We start from the raw sequence: 24,504 nt of genomic DNA on the forward strand, positions 1-24,504 counted from the left end.
AATACATATCTTCCAATATATCTTCCAACTTAAGGAAACATACAAGCAATTACAAGCAATTAATATTATCATATTTTTTGTTGTTGTTAATGCTGATCTCTGCTAATGTCTCCATGAGATTTGTAGTGTTATTTTAGTGTCAAGCTAATGGTGTATCCAGTAACGTTTCAATCTGGGTTTACATGCAGCAGCTCTAGCAGCTCTTATGACACCTCTAGGTTAAATAGTAACATTTGGAGGCTGAAACAGACATTCTGCCACTCAGCCTAGACTTGCATGTCAGACAAAACTGCAGCCTTACCAAGGGTGTGTTTAGTATGGTTTCAGGCATTTTGTTTTATGTACCCGCAATTTCTGACTGCAGACATTAGTGCCTTCATTAGACACAGAACCTTTATCCTTTAGTAGCATGTCAATGTAAAATTTGTCAGATTGTGAATGTAGACATGCAGAACTAGTTAAAAGTACCTATGGTTAGAATAAACATCTGACTGGAATTTCTCTAGCAAATTATTAGCTACCAAGTATGCATATAATTGGTTAAAACAACTAAGGTGTTTGTTTTACAGTAAGATTTTACTGGATGATTGAAATTAAGGTACTATACTCTGTGCTATGATCTATGCTACTCTAAGACCAGAGAAAAAATTCCTAACTGATGTAGGTTGCACATCAGGGCAAACTACTTGTAGCTGTCATATATATGCACACCCATGCACAATACATACACTATATAGACAAAAGTGTTGGGACACATCTTCTAGTTATTGAGTTCAGGTGTTTCAGCCACACCCATTGCTAACAGGTGGATAAAAAGCACATAGCTTTGCAGTCTCCATAGACAAACACTGGCACTAGAATGGGTCGTACTGATGAGCTCAGTGACTTTAAACATGGCACTGTCATAGGATGCCACCTCTGCCACAAGTCAGTTTGTGAAATGTCTGTCCTGCTAGATCTGCCCCTGTCAACTGTAAGTGCTAGTATTGTCAAATGGATGCACCTAGGAGCAACAACAGCTTAGCCACGAAGTGGTAGACCATGCAAACTTACAGATTGGGGCTGCCAAGTGCTGAAGCGCACAGTGCCTGTCCTCTGTTAAATGATTCATTAAAGAGTTCCAAATTGCATCTAAAAGCAACATCAGCAAAACAACTGCACTTTAGGAGCTTTACAAAATGGGTTTCCATGGCTGAGTAGCTACATGCAAGCCTAAGATCAAAATGCACAATGCCAAACGGAAGGGGGGAGTGGTGTAAAGCATGCTGCCACTGGACTCTGGAGCAGTGGAAACGTATTCTATGGAGTGATTAATCACGCTTCTCTATCTGGCAGTCTGATGGATGAGTCTGGGTTTGGTCGAATGTCAGGAGAACGTTACCTGCCTGACTGCATTGTGCCAGTTGTAAAGTTTGGTAGAGGAGGGATAATGCTATGGGGTTGTTTTTCAGGGGTTGGCCTAGGCCCCTTAGTTCCAGTGAAGGGAAACATTTTGGACAACTGTATGCTTCCAACTTTGTGGGAACAGTTTGGGGAAGGCCTTTTTCCGATCCATGACTGTGCTCCAGTGCACAAAGCAAGGTCCATAAAGGCCTGGTTGGGTGCGTTTGGTGTGGAAGATCTTGACTGGCCCACACAGAACCCTGACCTCAACCCCATCCAACACCTTCAGGTTGAACTAGAACAGAGAATGTGAGCCAGTTATCCCCCTTGTCCAACATATATGTATGTATATACACATTCCAAGCAAAATGTCTTTACCTCATTCATTCTTTTGCATACATGCACATACACATTATTTCTCACACACTTAATGGGTGGCAATTTAGTGTTGTATGAATCCCGTTTATTATTTATAAAAATTTATATACAAAGGTACCAGAAGGCAGACCCACCCCGCATCACTCACTGTCCATTCTATTAGGTCCGCCTTCCTAATAGTTCCTCTATGTAGGTGTACAAGGCTGTAGCCCACCTGTTGCTGCACAGTTTGTCAGCCCCCCATGATTCATCATTGGTTAGTTTTTGACCACAGGACCTCATACTATTGTGACACACACTAACATGTTAGTGTCACTGCTGTGCTGAGAATGGTCCATCACCCAAAGAATATCTGAACAACAGTGGTCCTGTGGTCACTGCTGTGCTGAGAATGGTCCATCACCCAAAGAATATCTGAACAACAGTGGTCCTGTGGTCAGAAATGTACCAATAATAAATAAATAAGAAAGAAAGAAAGAAAGAAAGAAATGAAAAAAGGAAAAAATTAGGGTTTAAGGAAACTCTCAGTTGTTTAAATACAGAGTGGCTTCCCATTGATCAGATTCTCCTATACAACACACACTCTCTGTGCAGTAATTAAAATGCTGATGGTGATTTTAGATATTGGCACATTTTATCACTTCATGAAGGTGATCAAATTGAGAACATGATTTTTCCATGAAAATATGTACAGTTAAAAAACACTGGACACTGTAGCCAAACCATTTGACCAATTTCAATTTTGTTTTCAGATATGTGGTCAGTGGAGGTCTAAGAACTGCTGAAGTACAGGAAATGTAAAAATTCCAGTACAGACAAGAATAGGTTAATTAAACTAAAACCGTATGACTTTTTTAAAACAGCATTATTGTAAATGGATATCTGTTCCTGGAGAAAAATCATAACGTTTTTTTTTTTTTCTGTAAAAGTGCAGATTTGTATTTTGTTTTAAGCTGGTATAATTTTTTTATTTATTCAAGCAGTATCATTTTTTTTAGCTACTGCTTTCCTAACTAATGCTTATGCAGTCAGGGGTCTCCATAAGCATGAACAAGATCATTACAGGAGGTAGATCATGTGGATGGTACATGATTAAAAATGTTTGAGTTTAAAGATAAACTGTTTCTGACATAAGTATGTTTTAATGTAAAATTAGAATATATTGTTCTGAACTTGTAAATTGACTTGAAAAAATGTGCAGAAATTGTCTAATATGAAGACAAAAAATATGAACACATTTATATCTGAACCTCACGTCAAAGTCACAGCCTCTACCACACTGAGCACACATTTGTCATGTTCTTTTAGTAAAAATCAATTTATGTTCTATTTTCAGACTTTCATTCTGCAGTATAACTGAGGAAGGATATACTGCTCTGGTTTCAGCTCTGAAATCAAACCCCTCATCACGACTAAAAGAGCTGGATCTCAGTGGAAATGATCCTGGAGATACAGGAGTGAAGCTAGTCACTGATCTACTAGAGGATCCAAACTGTAAACTAGAGGCTCTTAGGTAAAGCATTTCTACACCGTAAATATGCTGTTTATTAATTAAATACAAATGAAGGGATGTTATAACCATGTATTTATTTTGTATTTGACAAGTAAGTTTTCCATATAAATTTGTCATTAACAAATTTATTTCTTACATGCATTATTATTATTGTTATTATCAAACCATTATTACCTTATATCTGAGTCTTCTTATTATTTATTGTTCATGCAATGTTTAGTATGGTGTGGTCTATGGTATTTAAAAACCACTTTTCCACTGTGTGGTACCTATTCGATTCGACTCTACTCACCTTTTTTGTTTATTTTTGGCAAATTCGGTACTTCGTACCAGGTGCTATTTTTGGTGCCACCTGAAAAAGGTGACATAAAAACGTTACAGACTACTCACTGGTCAGAGAGAATTGCTAAACACATATGCTAACATTAGCTACCAGGTTAGCATACCCTTTTATATAGCCTTTTTAAGCAACCAGAATTGTGTCATCGTACATATCAACATATCCTTTATTCTTTTCAATCTTTCTCCTGCTTTTAATACAATACACCACCCTATACTAGACATTGTTTCATGTAAAAAAAAATAAAAACATTACATTAAAGTAATGGACAGTATATTCAAAAAAGTCTCAAATAAATAGCAATCAGAGTCTCAGACTATTAATTACTCTTATTAGTTAGACTTAAATCCAGACAAGAATTTTTCATTATTTAGAAGAAAAACCTTTCCTTAAATATTACCTTTTATATAAGTTTGTTTAAGAAGTTACATGACAACGAACCGTCCAAATTATTCTGCTTCAGTAATGGTCTACAAGCAGCAATCTAAAGTACATCTTTAAAGCTAACAGTTTCTAGAGAGCAATTAATTTTGGGAATGGATCAAGTGAGCCTGCAGTGGATTTTAACCAAAATACCACTAGATGCTGTTCAGTTTCATTATTTTTCTAACGTAATTGAAGTACTTTGTGGGTCGTAAGTCTCTTAAGGAACCACAGTGGCTAGTTTTTCTATGGAATACCTATGGTTTGAGAATTTTTTCCAGATTGATTGGATATCAGTAAGTCCAGAGCCTGGACTCACGTCAAGAGGAGAGTAGTTTGAAATTTTACGTTGTCATTGCTGGCTTGATACAACAGGTTAATATGCTCTTTTTCCATTTCCTTTGAAAAAGTTTTGAATCAATGCTTTTAGTAAACTAAATGAGTTTGATACAGATAGATGCATAAAATGCATATAATAACTCTTATGTGCTAGGCCTGAACATTTTCACAGGTTTTAAAGATTAGTAGGGTAAAAGAAGAAAACCAATGTTACTTTTGTCCATGATGATGAACAAAGGCTGGTAAATTTGTATAACATTGAGAATGAAACTATAATAAATAGCCAAAAACGGTGGTGCAGAGGGTAGCAGTGGTAGGGTGACCAGGGTACTTTCTGTGTGTATGTGCATGTTGTCCCAGTGTCTGTGTGGGTTTCCTCCCACAGACCAAAGACGTGCAGTCAGGCCAATTGGATACACTAAATTGCCCCTAGGTGTGAGTGTGGGAGTGAGCGTATATGCCTGTCTGTCTGCCCTGCGATGGACCGGTGACCTGTCCAGGGTGTATCCTGCCTTCCATCCAATGACTGCTGGGATAGGCTCCAGCTCCCTGAGACCCAGAAGGATAAGCAGCTTCGAAGATGTGTGTGTGCGCTTGTCATTCCATAACTTCTCATTTCAACATAAAATAATGTTTACATTATATGACAAGTGATTCCAACTTTTGAATGATACGTTAGGAAGTATTAAATTTTTTTGCCATGTGATTGTCGCACCCTGTGCGTCTCCTGTGTCAGAAAGCACCCGTCACCACTGACATTCACCACACCTTGCATTGTACCCACATGCAGTCACAGACAGGAATGAGGAATTTCAGATTGAGAATGAAAGTGCAGTACTGAAGTCCATCTTGACTGGTCTTTTTTTGTCTCTCTGCAGGTTGTTGAACAGTTCTACTGCTGAGAAAGCCTGTGATTCTCTGACTCAAGTTCTAGGAATAAACCCCTTACTGCTGAGAGAGCTGGATCTGAGTGGGAAAATACAAGGAGATTCAGAAGTGAAGAAGATTTCTGATCTACTGGAAGATTTACACTGCAGAACTCAGAAACTTAAGTATGTAGGGTAATTTTTTTCCCAGTGTTATTATTTTTAAGTAGATCAATTTAGAAACAAAGTTTGAATAATGAAAAAAAATAATTTAAATTAATGTCATTGAGAATTTATTTTTATATTGATCCTTGTTATTCACACTATACAAAATGAAAAAGACAAATAATACTACTATTTTTAGAGGACAATGGACCAAAAATGTTGCATCTGTTGTGCTCATATATCTGAAATTTCTCAATAAAATATCATTTCTTTTTGCAGGCTTAATAATAACAGTATCACAGAGAAAGGCTGTGCTGCTCTATCATCAGCTCTTTGTTCAAATCCTTCGCACCTGATAGAGCTGGATTTGAGTGAGAATAAACTAGGAAACTCTGGAGTAAATAAGTTTTGTGATGTATTCAAGACCTGCTGTAAACTACAGAAACTGCAGTGAGTAGATTTAAAATTACAGATTTTTTAATTAAGTGCAAGATCAGAACAGGCTAAAACCTTTTTTTTCCAAGAATAAACTAGGAACCTCTTAAGTGAAGCAGTGTTGTGCTGAGTTGAAAACTGTTAAATAGGGACTACAGAAAACAATGTGAAATGATGTAAAATAACCAGCACAACCTTAGAATTAGCTGAAAACCAATCTTGGTTTTTATTATTAGACTTCCAATTGATTTTTGTTAATGTTACATGTAGTCTTACCCACGAACATACTTGAATAAAGATACAATTGTTCTAGCAGAATTTTCCATAGGCATTCAATGTTATTCCACCTTTCTACTCCAATTACCCAATATGAGGTATTGAAGTATGTCCCTTTTCACCATAATAGCTAGGTTACGTATTTCCCTGTTATTTAATTAGACTTTCTGAGTAATTACTATATAATTTTTTCTTGCTGCCCAAAAAATACACAGCATTTTGGAGTTTTTGCCATGCACTTACCCAGTTATGTCCACCAAGGCATAAAAGGCATAAACATCTGTAGAATTCACTAAAGAAAAACTAAAGATAACCAAACGACCAACAATGCAAAAACAGAAATAACTGTTAACATGCTAACATTATGACTAATACAAACACTGTGAACAGTGAGGACACAGATAACAAAGTAAATATAAAGTCTCACACAAACAAGGGACAGCTGGGACAAATTATTAATGGAAGGGGTTCAAAGCAGAAACCAGGTGGCGAGCATGACACAAGGACAGAGGATTGAGGAGCAAGAAAAAACAAAACAAAACGAATATGACAGGCAAAGCTAGACTGAGTTTAATAAGAGGGCAGAGCTACAAGCAAACAGGGCTAAGGGAGGAGCCAAGTGCAGAGATGGCAACATATACAAACACACAAGAACAAAAGAAAGTAGAAAAGCAAAGAAAACAGATATGGAATGGACAGAACAAGAACAGACAAGAGGGGTAGACAGCATTACAGTTATTCAATATAATTACCTTATATTTTCGAGTTTATACCTCAACTTAACCTGAGTAATACATAGAACTGTAAATAAAAATGACACAATAATAATTTTTACCTGTTGAGGTCAATTTGATGAAAAAAAAATTTCATATTTTTAAAGACGTTCATTTTATTGCTTGCAAAATCCTCAGAACGTATATGGAAACTTAACTACTGATGCCAAAGGCAGTATATGCAATAATAACTTGTTGACAGGTTCTTCAAGAAAAACAAGCATTTTTTCAGGCAATGTCAGAATATATGGGCTTTCAATAGTTTTAGAAGTTTAGTTACTGGCATGTGGTGAGGGGTTCTATTAGGGATTGTGTCACACTTCTGGGTCTCCCCTCTGATTCTGTTGACTCCACTCACTACACCTCCTATAATTATCTGGACACTCATGTCACAGACTCCACCAGTCACAGACACCTACCCAGATCCACATTACCAGATTATTGTACTGTTTGCACCTGATGTTCATTTCCTACCTGCTATATAAACCTGTCTGTTTGTTACACTCATTGCAAAGTATTGCCAACCTTGTCAGGTGCATACTGATTGTTTTTGTCTTGACTGATCTTTCAGTGTTTATGACTTTTTTCTCTCATTATTACTTGTTTTTGGATTCCCCTTTTGTAATGTTTTGTACTCTTTTACAATTGTTTTACACAAACCTCAAACATATTTTTTATTGTTCAGTCAGATTTTATGTATTCTATTAGGAGTTTAAATAGATAATTTCTTTTTGCCTTTTTTTTCTAATGCCAAAGAACATTTTTTTTCTGTCTAGTCTTTCATTCTGCAGTATAACAGAGGAAGGATATGCTGCTCTGGCTTCTGCTCTGAAATCAAACACCTCATCACACCTGATAGAGCTGGATCTTAGTGGAAACGATCCTGGAGATGAAGGAGTGAAGATGCTCAGTGATTTACTAGAGGATCCAAACTGTAAACTGAAGACACTGAGGTAGATATTGTGGGAAATATGGGGGTTGTAACATTATTTATTGGTAATTCTGACTAACTGGCTATTCACTGCAACTTCTGAAGCAGGCCTGCATTAACCTATACTACTGAAAATTAGTGGATTCACTTCAAAAGACAAAAGAACTTTTTCTAAAAACTTTGCATATTCATTTTTATTTCTTACTTTATTTTTTACACGCTACACTGAGATAACCAAGGTGTCTAGCTGGTTATAAAACTAACAAAAGCTTTTATCTTAAATGTGACACAATCATGATGGTCGTTATAAAATAATGCAAGCTAAGTTAGTTAAGGTCAGTGCCTGTTGTGTCTGTCAGTAACAGATTTACACCATGGTGCTGGCTTTTATATGTTGTTCTCTCAAGGCTGATGTTAGTTGCTTATTCAAATTTCCTTTCCACCTTAAATAATACAGTGGCAGTTGCGCCTGTACAGGTTGTGAATGTAACAGCTATGTTATTTAAAGTGGAATGGGAAATGAAAATAAGAAGCTACTTTTGGCTTTACATAATCGTTATCCACTGTATGTTAGTCGGTTACAATCAACAAACCAGGGCTGTACCACTTGTGAGGTGAGTGCTGCTGTTTTAACCCCAATGACTACAGATATACACTTGGATGTAGCATTTACAGTTTATTTGAGCTTAAACATTATCTCATGGTAACTGGCCCAAATGATCAAGTCTGCTGATTACCCACTCTAGCACAGTGTGTCACTGTATACTTGGTAGTAAAGTGAGTGTCGCCTCTTCTGCTTCTCCTGTATCAGAAAGGACCCGCTGCCACTGACACTCACCACACCTTGCATTGTACCCACATGCAGTCACTGACAGGAATGAGGAATTTCAGATTGAGACTGAAAGTGCAGTACTGAACTCCATCTTGACTCATCTTTTTCTGTCCCTCTGCAGGTTTTTGAAAAGTTCTACTGCAGAGGAAGTCTGTGATTCTCTGACTCAAGTTCTAGGAGCAAACCCCTTACTGCTGAGAGAGCTGGATCTGAGTGGGAAAATACAAGGAGATTCAGAACTGAAGAGGATCTCTGATCTACTGAAGGATTCACACTGCAGATTTCAGAAACTGAAGTGTGTAATTTACTGCATTTGAATGTTATGTTATAATTTAAATTCTAAGTAAACTTAATATCACCTGTAGGTATTTTGTCACTTGTGGGTTGTATCATAAAATTATTACCTTTTTCACTATTGTAATGATATTGAATGTATATTTTTTGTTCTGTTTTTGTTTTCACAAGATATTTGCAGGCGATAAAATAACATTAGACAGACTAATGACTTTATAAATAATTTTCACTCGAGTAATAGTTTGAGTGTGGTTTCTTAAACTTTTCTCTGTCTGCAGGCTGAATAAGAGCAGGATTACAGAGGAAGGCTGTGCTGCTCTATCATCAGCTCTTTGTTCAAATCCATCACACCTATTAGAGCTGGATCTGAGTGAGAATAAACTAGGAAACTCTGGAGTGAAGAAGATCTGTTCTCTACTGAATGATCAGTGCTGTAAGCTGCAGAGCCTGAGGTGATTTGTAATTGTTAAACATTCGGTAAATGTAAAATAAAAATCTTAACATGTGAGCTCATTAGTACTGCCATGTGATGGGAGAGGCATACCTCTATATTGACCAACTGACCAACACTAAATAGATTTTCTGAGATATTTTTAAAATGTTTTTTGTTTTTAATACTGATGAACAAATGTCTTCTATCCAGTCTTCCATTCTGCTGTATAACAGAGGAAGGCTATACTGCTCTGGCTTCAGCTCTGGAATCAAACCCCTCATCACACCTAATAGAGCTGGATCTCTGTGGGAATGATCCTGGAGATACAGGAGTGAAGCTGATCACCGATAGAGTAGAGGATCCAAAATGTAAACTGAGCACACTTAAGTAAGAAATTTCTACTTTTTACTTCATCACCAACAATAATACTAGACATGTAATTCTGTAAATGTATGAATTGCATACTCACCAACAATGCATCGAATAGTAAAAAATATGAACACCATTTCCAGAAAAGTTGGGACATTTTGTAAAATGCAGTAAAATCAAGAATCTGTGATTTGTTAATTCTGTTGAAAATGTATTTAACTGAAAGTACAAAAATTTCCAGTGTGTTCACTGATCAACTTAGTTTGTAAATATAAACAAATGTTTGCCCCTGTATTACATCACCTTTCCTTATAATAATTTTGGAACTGAGAATACTAATTGTTGCAGTTTTGCAAATGGAATTTTTGCCCATTCTTGCTTGGTACAAGACTTCAGTTCCTCAACACTCGTAGTTGTCATTGTCTATCTCATTCCCTTCCTCATGATGCACCATACATTATTAATGAGACAGATATGGACTGCAAGCAGGCCAGACAAGCACATGCGCACAGTGTCTATCCAAAACCACTAGTGAACTTACACGTGTCTGAGTTTTATATACAGTAGAATGTTGATGATGGTAAAATAGTGAAAAATATGAAAAGTTTTATTTGGGGAATATTTTGCCTCACAACACCCTGCATGTACTGCTCCACCATGAATGGGTTTAATAAATACATTTTGGTCCGAAGCCAGATCAAAATTATTGTAAAACAATGTCTCAGACATCAGTTAGTTTATGTGAAACCATTTTTGTAATGACCTATGATGTAGCTTTTAGCAGCATTAAACTCTTCAGATGTCTGGTTCCTATCGTCACTGTTCAGAATGATTCTGACTTGGTAAGTTTCTCTAAAATGGCACATTTTACATCAAACCACTCATAATGACTTTGTTCATATTTTAATGATTTTGTCTTGCAGAAATGTTGATAAATTGCTGGAATTCCCCATTAATTGTACATATCGAAACTCTTTGGCTCCTTGGTTTATTTAAAGCTACCTTACTTAGTTATTCCTGCATGCTGTGGTTTGTGTGCACTGTGGCAGAAATGTCATAGCCATTTTTGATGTACTGCACATAGCTAAAAGGTTATACTCAAACTCTTACAGTTCCTAAACAATCTGTGTAAAGGTGTTGTTAGTCATGATGACAAGTGGACAACATATAATGGCAAACAGCATAAAACAGATAAAATATTAGCAACAATAAATAATAATAATAAGAATAAGAATAATAGAAATGCTATAATTAGTATCTCTAATTTCTAATGAAAGAAATTAATATCAATGATTTGATTTATGAAGATTTTAATAAAGGTGAATAACTTTATATAAATATTGGCAACAAATATTTTTTAAATGATATCAAGACAGAACTTGGAGAAAAAGTTTTGCACACTCTAAAATGAAATGAAAGATCAACAGTCAGTATATTTACATTGAATGTGAGCTAATTGGCAACTTAGCTGGTGTGTGTGAGAGAGAGCAAGAGGAAGAGAGAGGAAGCACGTGCATGATTATGTAAGAGGATAAGGAATGTCACTTGTTCTCTGAGTGGAGACAAAAATGACAAAAATTTTGAATGGTGAAACAAGGAATTTGTGAAACCATTTGAAATTTGGCGAGGGTTTGTTGCTGTTTAAGGCACTAAAACACGGACATATGATGTTGATAAGACATGCAAATGAATTTCCTTACTTTTTATATTACAGTTTTACAGTGAATTATATAGTAAGTACTTTAAATCAAAGCCTGTGCTAATAATGGAATTGTTTAGCTTGTTTTAGCTTATTAGCCTAGTTCTAATTAGGAAAATTAAGTTTTCAGCCACTCAGTTTACACAAAACTGGGTTCTTACTTTATCAGTACTCTCAGTGGTCCATGTGAGCAGCATTACAGCCAGAAATTATTCCATTAGCAGCACAAGGATTTTTCATTATGTGGTGCAGTAATACAGAATTCCATTGTTGTGAGGCAGTTATAGGCGTACGTATATCGAGAATTTTACAGCGGCTTCAATCACAGCTCAACTGATCAGATTGGAGGACTGGAACTATCTATTTTATAACAAAATTAAATGCATTTGGCACAGAACTCATGTTTTACTCATCCCACCACCTGAAAGTGTGTTTTAAAACAAAAAGTCAAAATAGTTACTTATTTTTCTTACATTTCTGATTCATTATGTGGAAATAATTTCTTATTTTCTCGAAATAACTATTTACTATTTTAAAATAATCAAAGAGCAATAACCATTTTTTCTGTCATTTAACTTCCAAAAAAGTTGGGACGCTGTGTAAAATGTAAATAAATGTAAATAAAAATAGAATGCAATGATTTGCAAATTTCATAGACCCATAATTTATTCACAATAGAACACAGAACACATATCAGATTTTGAAAGTGAGACATTTTACCATTTCATGAAAAAAATTAACTAATTTAAAACTTCATGGCAACAACGCATCTCAAAAAAGTTGGGACAGGGCCATGTCTACCATTGTGTAGCATCCCCTCTCCTCCCTCTCATCCTACCCACCCAAAGAGAGTGAGGACAATTGTGCTTTCTTGGACTACCGGTTACGAATGGCTGTAGCATCACCAGGGATCGAACTCGCGATCTCCTGATGATAGGGCCAACGCTTAGAATCTTTTAATGATACTATGTACTGTAGATGGTGCGATATCCACTGGGAGGAACACTTTTCTGAAATTGTTCCACAATTTCTAGACACAGTTTTTTTGCAGATTGGTGAACCTCTGCCCATGCTTGCTTCTTAGAGACTTTGCCTCTCTAAAATGCTCTTCCACCATCTACACACTTTAAATGGACAATGACTTTATTTACTCATTTTAGCAAAAAATAAAGATAAAATATAATTTTTGCACAGGGTAATTTTTTTCAGTATATTAGTTCCAGTATATCAGCAAATACATCTAACTGTGCACTAAAATTTGCAGAAAAATCACACATTTAAGTTTGTTCTCTGTAGAGAATATCTTTATGGAAATTTGACCAGGGGTGTTCAAACTTTTGCATATGACTGCAACCCACTAAATTGACCATGCCCACCTGGGCAAAGTGTCGGTAGACTAGCACCTCTTTTAGTGAATTTACTCTTTAACCTGTATAAAAATGTTAAGAATTGTTGGGAAACCTGCAACAGAGACAATTTCTTAACATAGGTTTGTTCATGCTGACAAATACATACTTTATTAACATTTACAAGTACAAAGTCAAAAGACATTGTAAATTTGAAATGGAATATTAATATGTATATTAAATTACAAAAACAAGTTTCTTGATACTTGTTTCCCTTCACTGTGTGTATATACACAATTGTATACAAAAGGCACCCCTGGTCAAATTGCATGCTTTGATGGTTTTTAAAGTGAAAGGGAGTAAACATAACTTCTGCAGCAAACTATTTAAAAATATATTATTTCCGCAAAAGGTTAATGCACAGTTTATATTTCATCAATTTAAAAAAAAAAATAGTAATTGTGATGTGCAAAACTTTGGTCACTGATCCAGTTGTGAAGTCTCAGAACTTAACTTATTAGACCTTAATTGACTTGTAAAAATGTAATTGAGCTTAATAAATTCTCTGACTCTTCAAATCTTGTGCTCACATTCATTTAAGATGATTAATGACTTTTAAGGGGAACCGTGGAAGTCAAGGCAAGATCTAAAAGACTAAGAAAACTCCCCAGTCAAGCTGACTGTATGCTGTCCAGAAAGGCAAAGCAAATCACCCATATGGCAGCTAGATGGGCAAGTGGAAGAAAGCATTCAGTAAACAACAGCAATTTCAAATCTGTAGGTGGTTCTAAAACATGTTGTGCATGCAAGACAGTCCATGAATATAACATAACTAGAAGCATTCTGCAAAGAAAAGTGGTGATAATTCCTAAAACATGAACAGAAAGAGTAGCTGGCTACAAACAGTGTTTGCAAGCTGCGATGTCTGCCAAACGGGGTATTGCTACATACTGACTTAGTAGCATGTCCAAATTAAATCAAATTTTAAGTCACTGCACATTAACATTCACAGAAAAATTGTATTATTTTAAATAGTTTTCCGCAGAAGTTGTGTTGCTTCTTTTCACTTAAAAATCATCAATCATTTGGCCAATCATGCCTCACTTATATTTAAGTTGGTAACTATATATTTAGGGCTATTGTCAGGACCACCTATTTTGTCCAAGATGATGACTAGTTGAGATGGAGTCAAGAGCAAGCCTAAAGGCAGCCAAGTAAAGACCAATGTTACTTAATCTTTATCTACTTCTGTTACGAATTACTGAAAAGGATTTTCTTTCAGCAAAATAAAACTGTATACAAATATAATTTAAATCAAATTAAAATAATAAAATAAAATCTCCTTTTCTATATACAAATAAAGATGAATGTCAAACTAAAACCTTTAAATTAGCAAAACAAACAGTTCCAATTAATAATGCCCCCCTTCTGACATCAAGAAGCTGTCCTGTCGTTTTATGTAATGGTTATTTTCTGTCCTACTGATGACCACTATGGGGGTGAGCAAAAGTGTCTGACTCTCCACATCCCAATTAAGTCCACCGAAAGACTGTCTCTTCCTGATCTGGCCACACCCTCCAAGTAGCATCACCTGCCCTTATCTGCCAGTGGCCCATCCAGTCCAGCCATTAGATGGGCTTAACTCAAACAAAAAGGGAGTCAAAAAGGGAGTATAAGACACATACAAACCCAAATAACCATTTTGGCTCCTACACATCCATAGGAGCTCATTGAAACTACACAACTCATTAAAATATTTAGCAATTAATCTACCCAAAGACCTTTCCAAATTGTCAGGAATTAGTTTTTGACCTCTTATTGCTAAAATTAAAACTGATATTCAAAGATGGAGCTTGATTCTTTTTCTAAGCCTGAATTCCAGAGTTGAATCCGTAAAGATGAATGTAGTTTTCTCTTTCTGTTTCAAGCACTTCCCATCGAAATCCTTCCAAACATTTTTGATAAAATCATTTCAAGGTATATTTGGCATGGACGGAAACCAAGAATAAGATTTGCCGCTCCCAAAGGATAGAGGACGTATGGCTTTGCCAATTTTTAAAAAGTACTACTTTGCAGCTCAGACAAGACGCTTAATTCTTCATCATCATTGATAAAGAACCCCTCTTTCCAGGCAGTAATAGTAAATAGTGATTAAGTTAAAAGAGTAGACATCTTAGAGAATCCTCCTATAAAAACCCAACTAAAAAATTGGACTAAAGTATTAAAAGAATACAATTTAAGTGAAATGTTGAAAGTAATTAGATGGTGTGCCTATGACTCTGAATTCAGACCAAATAAGCTGGATAGTCGGTTCAAAATTTGGCTGACAAAGACTATAAAAGCTTATCTCTAAAAGAAATATATAAGCTTGAAAATCAGGACTTTTAGCATTTTCTTTGAATTCAACAACATTGAATTTGTTTATTAGACCCAATCAGTCTCACAAAGAAATCATATCTAAAATGTACGAAAGCTTAATGGTAAAGAAAGGAAGTTCGACAGAATACATTAAACAATTAACAAAAATTGGAAAAAGAGAGTAGTATTACCATTTCAAGCAGAATATGGCCTAATATTTGTGAATTTCAGTGGAAATGTACTCATATCTAATTTACATATCTAGAGAGAAGTTGGCTGAAAGTGTGTTATTCAATTACTCCAAAGCGGAAACCTACAGAAAATCAAGGATGTTGGAGGATGTGTGGGGAGCATGAGACTGGCCACTGACATTATTTGGGAATGCTCAACATTGACATTTTTGGGCACAGTTGCATGAAGTACTGAAAAATATATTTAGTTTGAATTTCCCTGTGAACCCCCTCCCCCCACCCCCATCCCAGGTATATATATATATATATATATAAAACATTTCTGGTTTTCAGGAATATGAACAGTTTTGTCTCATTTATGGAGTAATTACTGGAGTGGCAATCATGTTATGTTCAACTTACTTTATTAACAAAATGGATTTAGTGCAGCATTTTAAAGTAACTGATAGCCAAAAGCATTAATGTTTGTTGGGAATGATGCAAGCCTTTTTTTTTCCTTGCAGGCTTCTGAAGACTCCTGCTGCCGAGGAAGCCTGTTCTTCTTTGATTGAAGTTCTAGGAGTAAACCCCTTACTGCTGAGAGAGCTGGATCTGAAAGGGAAAATACAAGGAGATTCAGCAGTCAAGCAGTTGTGTTCTTTACTGGAAGATTCACACAGCAAAATAAAGAAGCTTTGGTTAGTATTACTCCGATTTATTTTATATTTATTGTAGCATCAGAAAGTAAACATGTTTAAGGTGTAGACTGTGTTTGTGAGTTTTAGCATTATGCAATACAGTATGCAAATTGTGTTTTTCAACCAAGCTATAATTGCATCAATAGGAACATCTTTCACTTAAGTATGATTAAAAGATTTCTTGGCATTATGAATGTGGTAACAGAAAACACACTTGCAATAGTTAGATTTTTTTTAGAAATGTTGTATCTTCTATAAATGTGAAGATGGTTTCCTCACAATATGGTAGCAATTATATAGCTACTTACTATATAGTAATTAGCAACTTTATATTAGGTCAAAGACAACATGTAAAATGTTGAAACTGAGAATTGTTTTCTGAAAAATGTGTCCATTTTAAATTTGATGCAAGCTACACATTTTTTAAAAGTTGGTACAGGGGCATATTTACCACTGTGTTGTATCACTTATTCCTTTCCTGTAAGTCACACATGCCATGTGCACTAATGCACCCCCATACCATCACAGATGCCAGCTTTTGAACTGTGTGCTGATAACAAGCTGGGTGGTCCCTCTCCTCTTCAGCCTGGAGGACGCAGTGCCCATGATTTCCAAAAATAATTTCACATTTTGATTCATCTACCACAGTACACTTCTCCATTCCACCTCAGTCCATCTTATATGAGCTTGGACCCAGTGAGGGTGGTGGCGTTTCTGGATCCTGTTTATATATGGTTTCTACTTTGCATGGTGGATATTTAACTTGCATTTGTTAAAGTGTTCACAGACAATGGTTTTCGGAAGTGTTCCTGAGGCCATGCGTGATTTCTACTGCAGAATCATGTCTGTTTTTAATTCAGTGTTGCCAATCCAATATTGGTTTTCGGCCTTATCCCTTGCAAACAGAGATTTCTCTGGATTTAGTAGAGGAACAATTTCTTAAAAAGTCTTAGGTTGTGAGATATATTTCAGATATTCACACCCAAGGTAGAAAAAAGCACAACCCTTTTTTTCCTCCAATTTTCTCCCACACGATATCACCAGCACTAGGAGGGAGAAAGCAAACACACCTGTGAAGCGCCGCTGAATCTTTTGAACTGCCACTCACACAATGTCACTGGACAGCTGAACGTGCTCGGAGGAAAGCGCCAGCCGCCAGATCTTTTATATCAGCTAACAGATGCCTGAACTGGCATGAGTGATGGGGGAGAAGTGGTGGGGGCATCCTACTCACCCAGAGAGAGCGAGGCTAATTGTGCTCTCTTGGACTCCTGGCCACGGATGGCTTTAACATCACTAAGAATCATGAACTCCTGATCTCCTGATGATCAAGCATGTTTTTATGTAACTTTGAGATCTTAATATTTTGATGCTAAACAAAAAACATAAACTGTGCAAATTCAGGCCTGGCTTTAAGAGAGAGTGTCTACGTTATCTCTTATATTTCAGAAAGTAAAATTCAGAATGTGGGCAACTTTAGATTGACTGTGCATAAACACACACTCTGTGTCCTAAAGAAAAGATAACACCAATATCTTTCTCCATTGTCTAAATATAGGCCCTTCAACATATGTGTACCATAGGCAAAAACTGACTTAACAATTCTGTATCAAAACTGTAATGCATACTTTTGTGCCATTAAGATAATAATAATGCCAAAACACCAACAAATGTTATTATTTTGTACTAGACATTGTTTTCTGATCATAACAATTTTTGGATTACACACTTCATCTTCACACATTAACAGCCTTTAATTCCTTCTCAGAACCAACCTGCAGTGACCCAGAAAAATGCCATAGGGGTCTATTGATTAAAATGTTTAACACAAAACATAAAAGAATACAAATTCTCATTTTCAAGGTTCTTGTTTGAATTTTCCCGTTCCACTTTAAATGGTCCCTGAGGTGCCAGAATGTAACTGCTGCACGAATGAAGATTCACGATTTCTTCATGACTTTTTAGTGTTTGACAGTTTCTTGTTGCAGATTAAACATATCAGGAAACCAGCTGGAGTGATTATATATGCAAATAATTTCATTCATCTCCAAATTATCGGTATCCATCTTAAATCTTTCTTTTTTTTTGTTAGCTACTAGCTGGGCAAGATTGTTGTCTGCGTTTCTATGGTGAGAAACTTCAGGGCCAATCTTCAGGGTTAAAGGGTGAATTAGCAATTATTCATTAATGCCAGTGTTTAAGACCATTTATTATTACAACAATCAGCAAAGCTTTATTTTACTGCAAAGGAGGATTATTTTATTTTTCTAGACAGATGCCCTTTTTATTGGGAGATTTTAATAAATGTCATGTCTCCAATTTGCTCATAAATGTTGAGCAGTATGTTAACCTTTGTTATGGTAACGTAACTAATGCCTTTATATCCATATCTCTTATGTCTCTGGGCTGATCAGTCTATAATACAGTGCATCTACTTCCTAGAAATACAGACATCTAACTAGATATAAAAAACTAACTGGCTTAATACTAGAACTGTTCAATATATGGTTTAGTATAACACTTTATGAACTTTGCATTGATTTGACAATTAAGATGTTGTCTTTGATGGACAGAAACTATATCTTATTAAATTTATTTACTGACAATAATTAATGTTCCACAATACCATAATGCCTCCATAATGAAAAATAGAACTGTTTCTGAATAATAAACCATAGATTATTGATATGACAGAATGTTTGAACATACTAGTAGTAGTAGTATTGTATAAGATTTTGCTATTCTAAGCAACTCTGAAATAATATAAGGTGGACAATGTTGGCATAAACTGGAAGAATACAGTTTCTCTAGAATCTGATTTTATGCTATAACATCAAAATTTCACCAATCCAGCCGATGCTCCCCTTTGCGCATGGTGATCTTAGGCTTATGTTCTGCTGCTATGCTATTGTAGTTATTGTATAAATCATCCATGAAGTGTCTAAAAAACAGTTCTTGGGCTGACATTGCCCCCACTAATGGTTTGGAACTCAGTAATGAGTGCTGTAACTGAGGACAGATAATTTTACACACATAAACTCTGCAGTCCTGCTATGTGAGCTTGTGCAGCCCACCACTAAGCTGTTGTTTTGCTTCTACACCTTTCCTCTTCACAGTAACAGCACTGACAGTTAACTGGGGCAGCCCTGGCAGGGCAGAAATTTGACAAATGGACTTAATAACAAGGCATCCCATGACAGTGCCACTTTAATGGTCAATCGGCTCTTCAGTACGACCCATTCTACTTAGAATGTTTGTCTATGAAGACTGCATGGCTATATGCTTGGCTGTATACACCTGTTAGCAATGGATGTGGTTTAAATAGCCAAACCCACTAATAAATGCATTTTTGGCCATGTAGTACTTTTATCAGGCACTCCCAAACCACCCACTGCCAAAACCGTCAGTGGACCATAGAACCACGGCTGACCAGATATTATTTAGGTGGTGCACCATTCTCAGCACAGCAGTGACACTGACATGTTTGTGTTTAGACCATATTGTAGGGCTGTCAACATTAACATGTTAACGCTCGCAATTAATCTGGAAACCTTAATGTGTTATTTTTTTTAAAATGTTAATAAATCAGATTAGCAAGAATAACTCGAACTTCCTCCCGTAATTACCAAGAGGACACACTCTTCCAGTATGTACTCGCGCATTGGAATTCCACTTTCGAAATGATAAAGTGGGTCCAACACAGCAAAGACACACTGAAGGCAATGCTGGCATAGCAGAAGCACAATTTAGCCATGCCTTTTCACTGCCAAACAATTCACGAATTCTTTTGTTTTCTCTCCCCCCCAAAATACAAGTAAATACTATTACAATTTAACGACTAATCATGATTAATCACAATCTATTACTGTGATTAATTCAATTAATTTTAACAATCGACACCACTACTGTGTTGTTCCAAAAAAAAAGTAAATAATGCATTCTTCGGGCTAAAGAGGACCATCTGGCTTGTTATCAGCACACAGTTCAAAAGCTAGCATCTGTCATGGTATGGGAGTGTATTAGTGCACATGGCATGGATGACTTGCACATCTGTGATGGCGCCATCAATCGCAAGTATAATTTATAACCTTAGTTACGTGTATCAAATAACTAAATTGCTATTAACAAACTACGATTAATGATTAGGTTTATACATTAAAATAATTATTTGTATGTCACTAAATAAATAGGTAATAACAAAGTGGTAGCCTTTATGAATTCATATGTAACAATTAGATATCTATGAACAACTGTTTACAAACTACAAACCCATTTCCAAAAAAGTTAGGACAGTAGGTAAAATGCTAACACATAAATGTTTAATCTCGTCAACTTGTTTTTTCACACTCATTCCTAAATTGAAGACTGCAACACATACCAAAAAAGTTGGGGTAAGGGCCATTTAAGACTAGAAACATTGTAAAATACTCAAAAATATTTTTTGCATCAGGTGATACAATCATGTTTGGATATAAAAGGAGCATCTAGGAAAGGTCTAGTCCTTAATGAGCAAGAATAAGTTGAGGCTCACCATTTCACAAAAAAATTAATCACCAAAAATACCAACAGTTTAAAATGATGTTTCTCAGCAAGGAATTGCAGGAATTTTAAACATTTCACCCCCTACAGTGCATAATTTTATCAAAAGATTCAGGGAATCTGAAGAAATTTCTATGCATAAAAGGCAAGGGCAAAAACCACAACTAATGCCTGTGACTTTTGGCCACCTCAGATGGCACTGCATTAAAAATGGGCATGCTTCTGTGAATATATCACCACATGGGCATGAGAACATTGACAAATTATTTTCAGTAAAAACCATCCTGCATCCACAAACACAAGTTAACACTGTAATATGCACAGCGAAAGTCATACACTATATGTTCTAAGTATCAAGACACCTCTTCTAATTATTAAATTCAGCTATTGAATTAGTGAAATCAGGTACACCTGTTGCTGACACAGGAGTTCAGTGGCACTCACGTAACTTGTGTAATATTTCTAGAAAAGCATTGTTAATAGAATGAGATAACTCAGAGCAGCCACACATGAATGTGATGTGTATAAAATGATGTGTCTAAAAACTTTTGGGCATATAGCATATGTCAATGCTGCCAGATTCCCTGGGCTTGAGCTCATCTCAAATGGACTGATGCAGTGTGAACTGATGAAATGTGTATTGTGGTCTGACAAGTCAATCTTTCAGATTGTTCATGGAAAAAATGGAAGTTGTGTTTTCCGGACAAAGAAGTAAGGAGGGACCATTTGGATTGTTACCAGCATAAAGTTAAATAGCCAGGGTCTGTGTTTCCGGTGTGTTACCTCTGCTGACCTGCTTGGTTACTAACAATGTGAATGTTGGTGATATATATATATACAGCTTGGCCACCTCATTTAATGCTTAAAATTATTTATTGATCTGTCAAAGTTGTGCTTTCTGACTGATTTTATATTTAGGCTTCCTGCTTGTGACTTAACAAAGGAATGCTGTACAGCTTTAGCTGAAGTTTTCAGCTCAAATTACTCCTACCTCAGTGAGCTGGATCTGAGCAACAATGATCTTCAGGATTTGGGAGTGATACAGCTCTCTGCTGGGCTAACAAAGACACAGTCTACACTTGAAATAATGAGGTGAAGTAACATCTACTGTAAGGCATTTAAATAGGTGTTATAATTATTATTGAAATTACTGCCTGAAATTAAATAATTGTAATTTAACTTTTGCTTTTGTATAAACACAAATTAACATTTAATAAAGCCTGATAACCTAAAAATATATGTAGTTCATATTATGTATCTGCACTGTATTCTGTTACATTCAAAACAATACAAAATCCATTTATTCTACTCTTTCAATCTTTCTGCAGGTTGCATTATTGTAATATAACCGAGAAAGGCTGTGGTGCTCTGGCTTCAGCTCTGAAATTGAATCCCTCATCACATTTGATAGAACTGGATCTCAGTGGGAATAAAACAGGAGACAAAGGAGTGAAGCATCTCTCTGATCTATTAAAAAATTTAAACTGCACTCTAAAAAAACTCAAGTGAGTAGCATCTATATACAATCAAAACAAACAAACAAAAAACCCTACAAAATATTGTTGATGTCTTGTGAGCTAATGTAAATTACAAAGTTGGTTTACATGGGTTTATTAAATTATATCTGTAGAACATTTGATTTAACAAAATGAACAACTGATTAGCCAAGTACGATGGATGATAAATTATAATGGGCTTTCTTGAGGACAGCTTTAGAAATGGTTAAACAAAAAACACTGATGAGTAAAATTGCTACTAATTGTATTAATATTTTTTGTAACATTAGAAATCTTAACCTCAATAAAACTCTGTGCTTACACATACTTGACCATTAGTGGTCACTAACAGTTAATCACAGCTGCAAACCTCACAATTGAAAAACAATGTTATAGCAAGGGTATTTCTTTGATTTTATGTGAGGTACAGTATTACCATCATTCATGCAATTGTATTATTGATTATTTGAAATATGTTCAAACGTTTTTTTTTATATTTAAATATTTCCAGTGTCAGCGATAGTAACATTACAAAGGAAGGATATTTTGCTCTGGCTTCAGCTCTGAAATCAAACACCTCCTCACACCTGGTAGAGCTGGATCTCAGAGGAAACGATCCTGGAGATGAAGGAGTGAAGCTGATCACTGATTTATTACAGGATCCCCAGCATGAACTGACACTGAGGTAATTTTTATAGCAGTACAAAAATGTGAGCCCTTTGTTCAGTGACAATCTATTACTTTTTGTTTCACTTGATTTTTATTTTCATTTGTATTTCCAGTTTGATTGTATGATTAGGCTGCCATGTCTTGTTTTATTGTGGCACTAAAGTTTTTATACATTTATATAGGTCCTTATCTTACATAAATACATTGCCACAAAAAAAGGTGTTAGCTGCATGTTAGAGGTTGCATGGCTTTTAATTTTCACAAGTTAACTGGTCATTCACAAAAAGTAGTCAATTAGTTGCCATTTACCAGAATGAAAAGGCATTCTAGAAATCAGTGAGTAATATATATTTATTAGTAACTTGTTAGTGTTTTTTTGAAGAGGATGTGTTCACTTATTTCACCCAGAAAATCAACAGATCATGTAATTTGACCAGGGGCACCCAAACCTTTGCCTAATGTAGGCTATTACAAACAAAATCAAACTGGACAGACAAATCACATCCATATCCCTAACACACATGCATCAGGTAACTTTTCTACTATTATAATATCTTTAATTGCAATATTCTAAAGCGTTAAAAACAGAAGACCAGACATTAGGATATGAATACAAACTACAAGCTCTGTCAGTCTCAAAGTCACCTTTCACCCAGTTTCACAATGATGGATGTACCAGGTTCCAGTTCCACAACCTTGGCCAACAGTGACAGGTTTGGGGATGGCCATTAATCTTTATCTTAAACACAGTGACCTTGTGATTCCATTTGCACTTTTCTCTAAAATCTGTCCCCAGGTTGACAACATGAATCTGAATTTACTTTTCCTGCCTAAAAGGCACATCAATACGTACATTTTTTTTTACCTTTGTTTACTTTTTCTCCATTACACTACGAGTTGACTAGCTTGGCTTGAACATTTTCATCAGCCCAGAGTGAGAGAAAGCTGTTGTTTTGGACTAAATTTAGCCTTATATATCCTCCATTTTTCATTTTCTTGTTTATACTTTTACCTATTAGTCTGAGTAAAACTGAGCAGATGTACTTAATTGTATTGCTGAAAACACATTCCGTTTACACTTGTGTTAAATCTGGTGAAGATCTGTCTCTGGCCCTCTGAGTGTGCTGTGAGTGTTCTGATTGTAGTCCAATCACAATGCATCCTGGGGGTGTTTACACCTGGCTGTTCATACAGTCAAGTGAAATCTGAACATGATCCAATTACCAAAAACACTGCTGATGAAGGTTTCAAACACTATATTGTTAAAAAAAGGGTTTTATATTTATAAAAGTATGATTAAATTGGTGTAAAATGGTGACAAGATATTTATTGTTTATAAGATATTTATGATTACGTAAAATATGTTACAAATAATATTTCTACAGTAATGTTTCTAAATATTTGGATGTTAATAAAGTTTGGTATTTTAGCTGTTTATCACAGCATATTGGAGTTGGAATTAAATAATGAATATGAGCTTAGAGTGCAAACTTTACTTTAAAGGTATTTGCATCCAAATCAGATGAACAGTTCTCCCTGGTGATGCTCAGGCCTTTACTGAAGCTGACTTCCATTCTTCCTGGTTCTTTAGGCATTCTACCTTTAGTTTTGCCTTCTTTGATGCATACTTGATTGGACTGAGGTAAGATGACTGACTTGGCCTTTGCAGAACATTTCACTTTTTTACCTTAAAAAAGTCCTCAATTGCTTTCACAGTAGGTTTTAGGCCAGTTTCTTTTAGCACTGTGAAGCTTCATCTAATGAGTTTTGAATTTTGAG

At 35.7% G+C, this 24,504-nt stretch overlaps 1 pseudogene; it reads left to right on the plus strand.

Moving 5' to 3' along the window:
- The window catches only part of LOC118800651, a 132,742-nt pseudogene that overhangs the window by 39,327 nt on the left and 68,911 nt on the right, over positions 1 to 24,504 (plus strand).

This window comes from Colossoma macropomum, unplaced genomic scaffold (assembly GCF_904425465.1).
Source record: "Colossoma macropomum unplaced genomic scaffold, Colossoma_macropomum, whole genome shotgun sequence".
Lineage (NCBI taxonomy): Eukaryota > Metazoa > Chordata > Actinopteri > Characiformes > Serrasalmidae > Colossoma > Colossoma macropomum.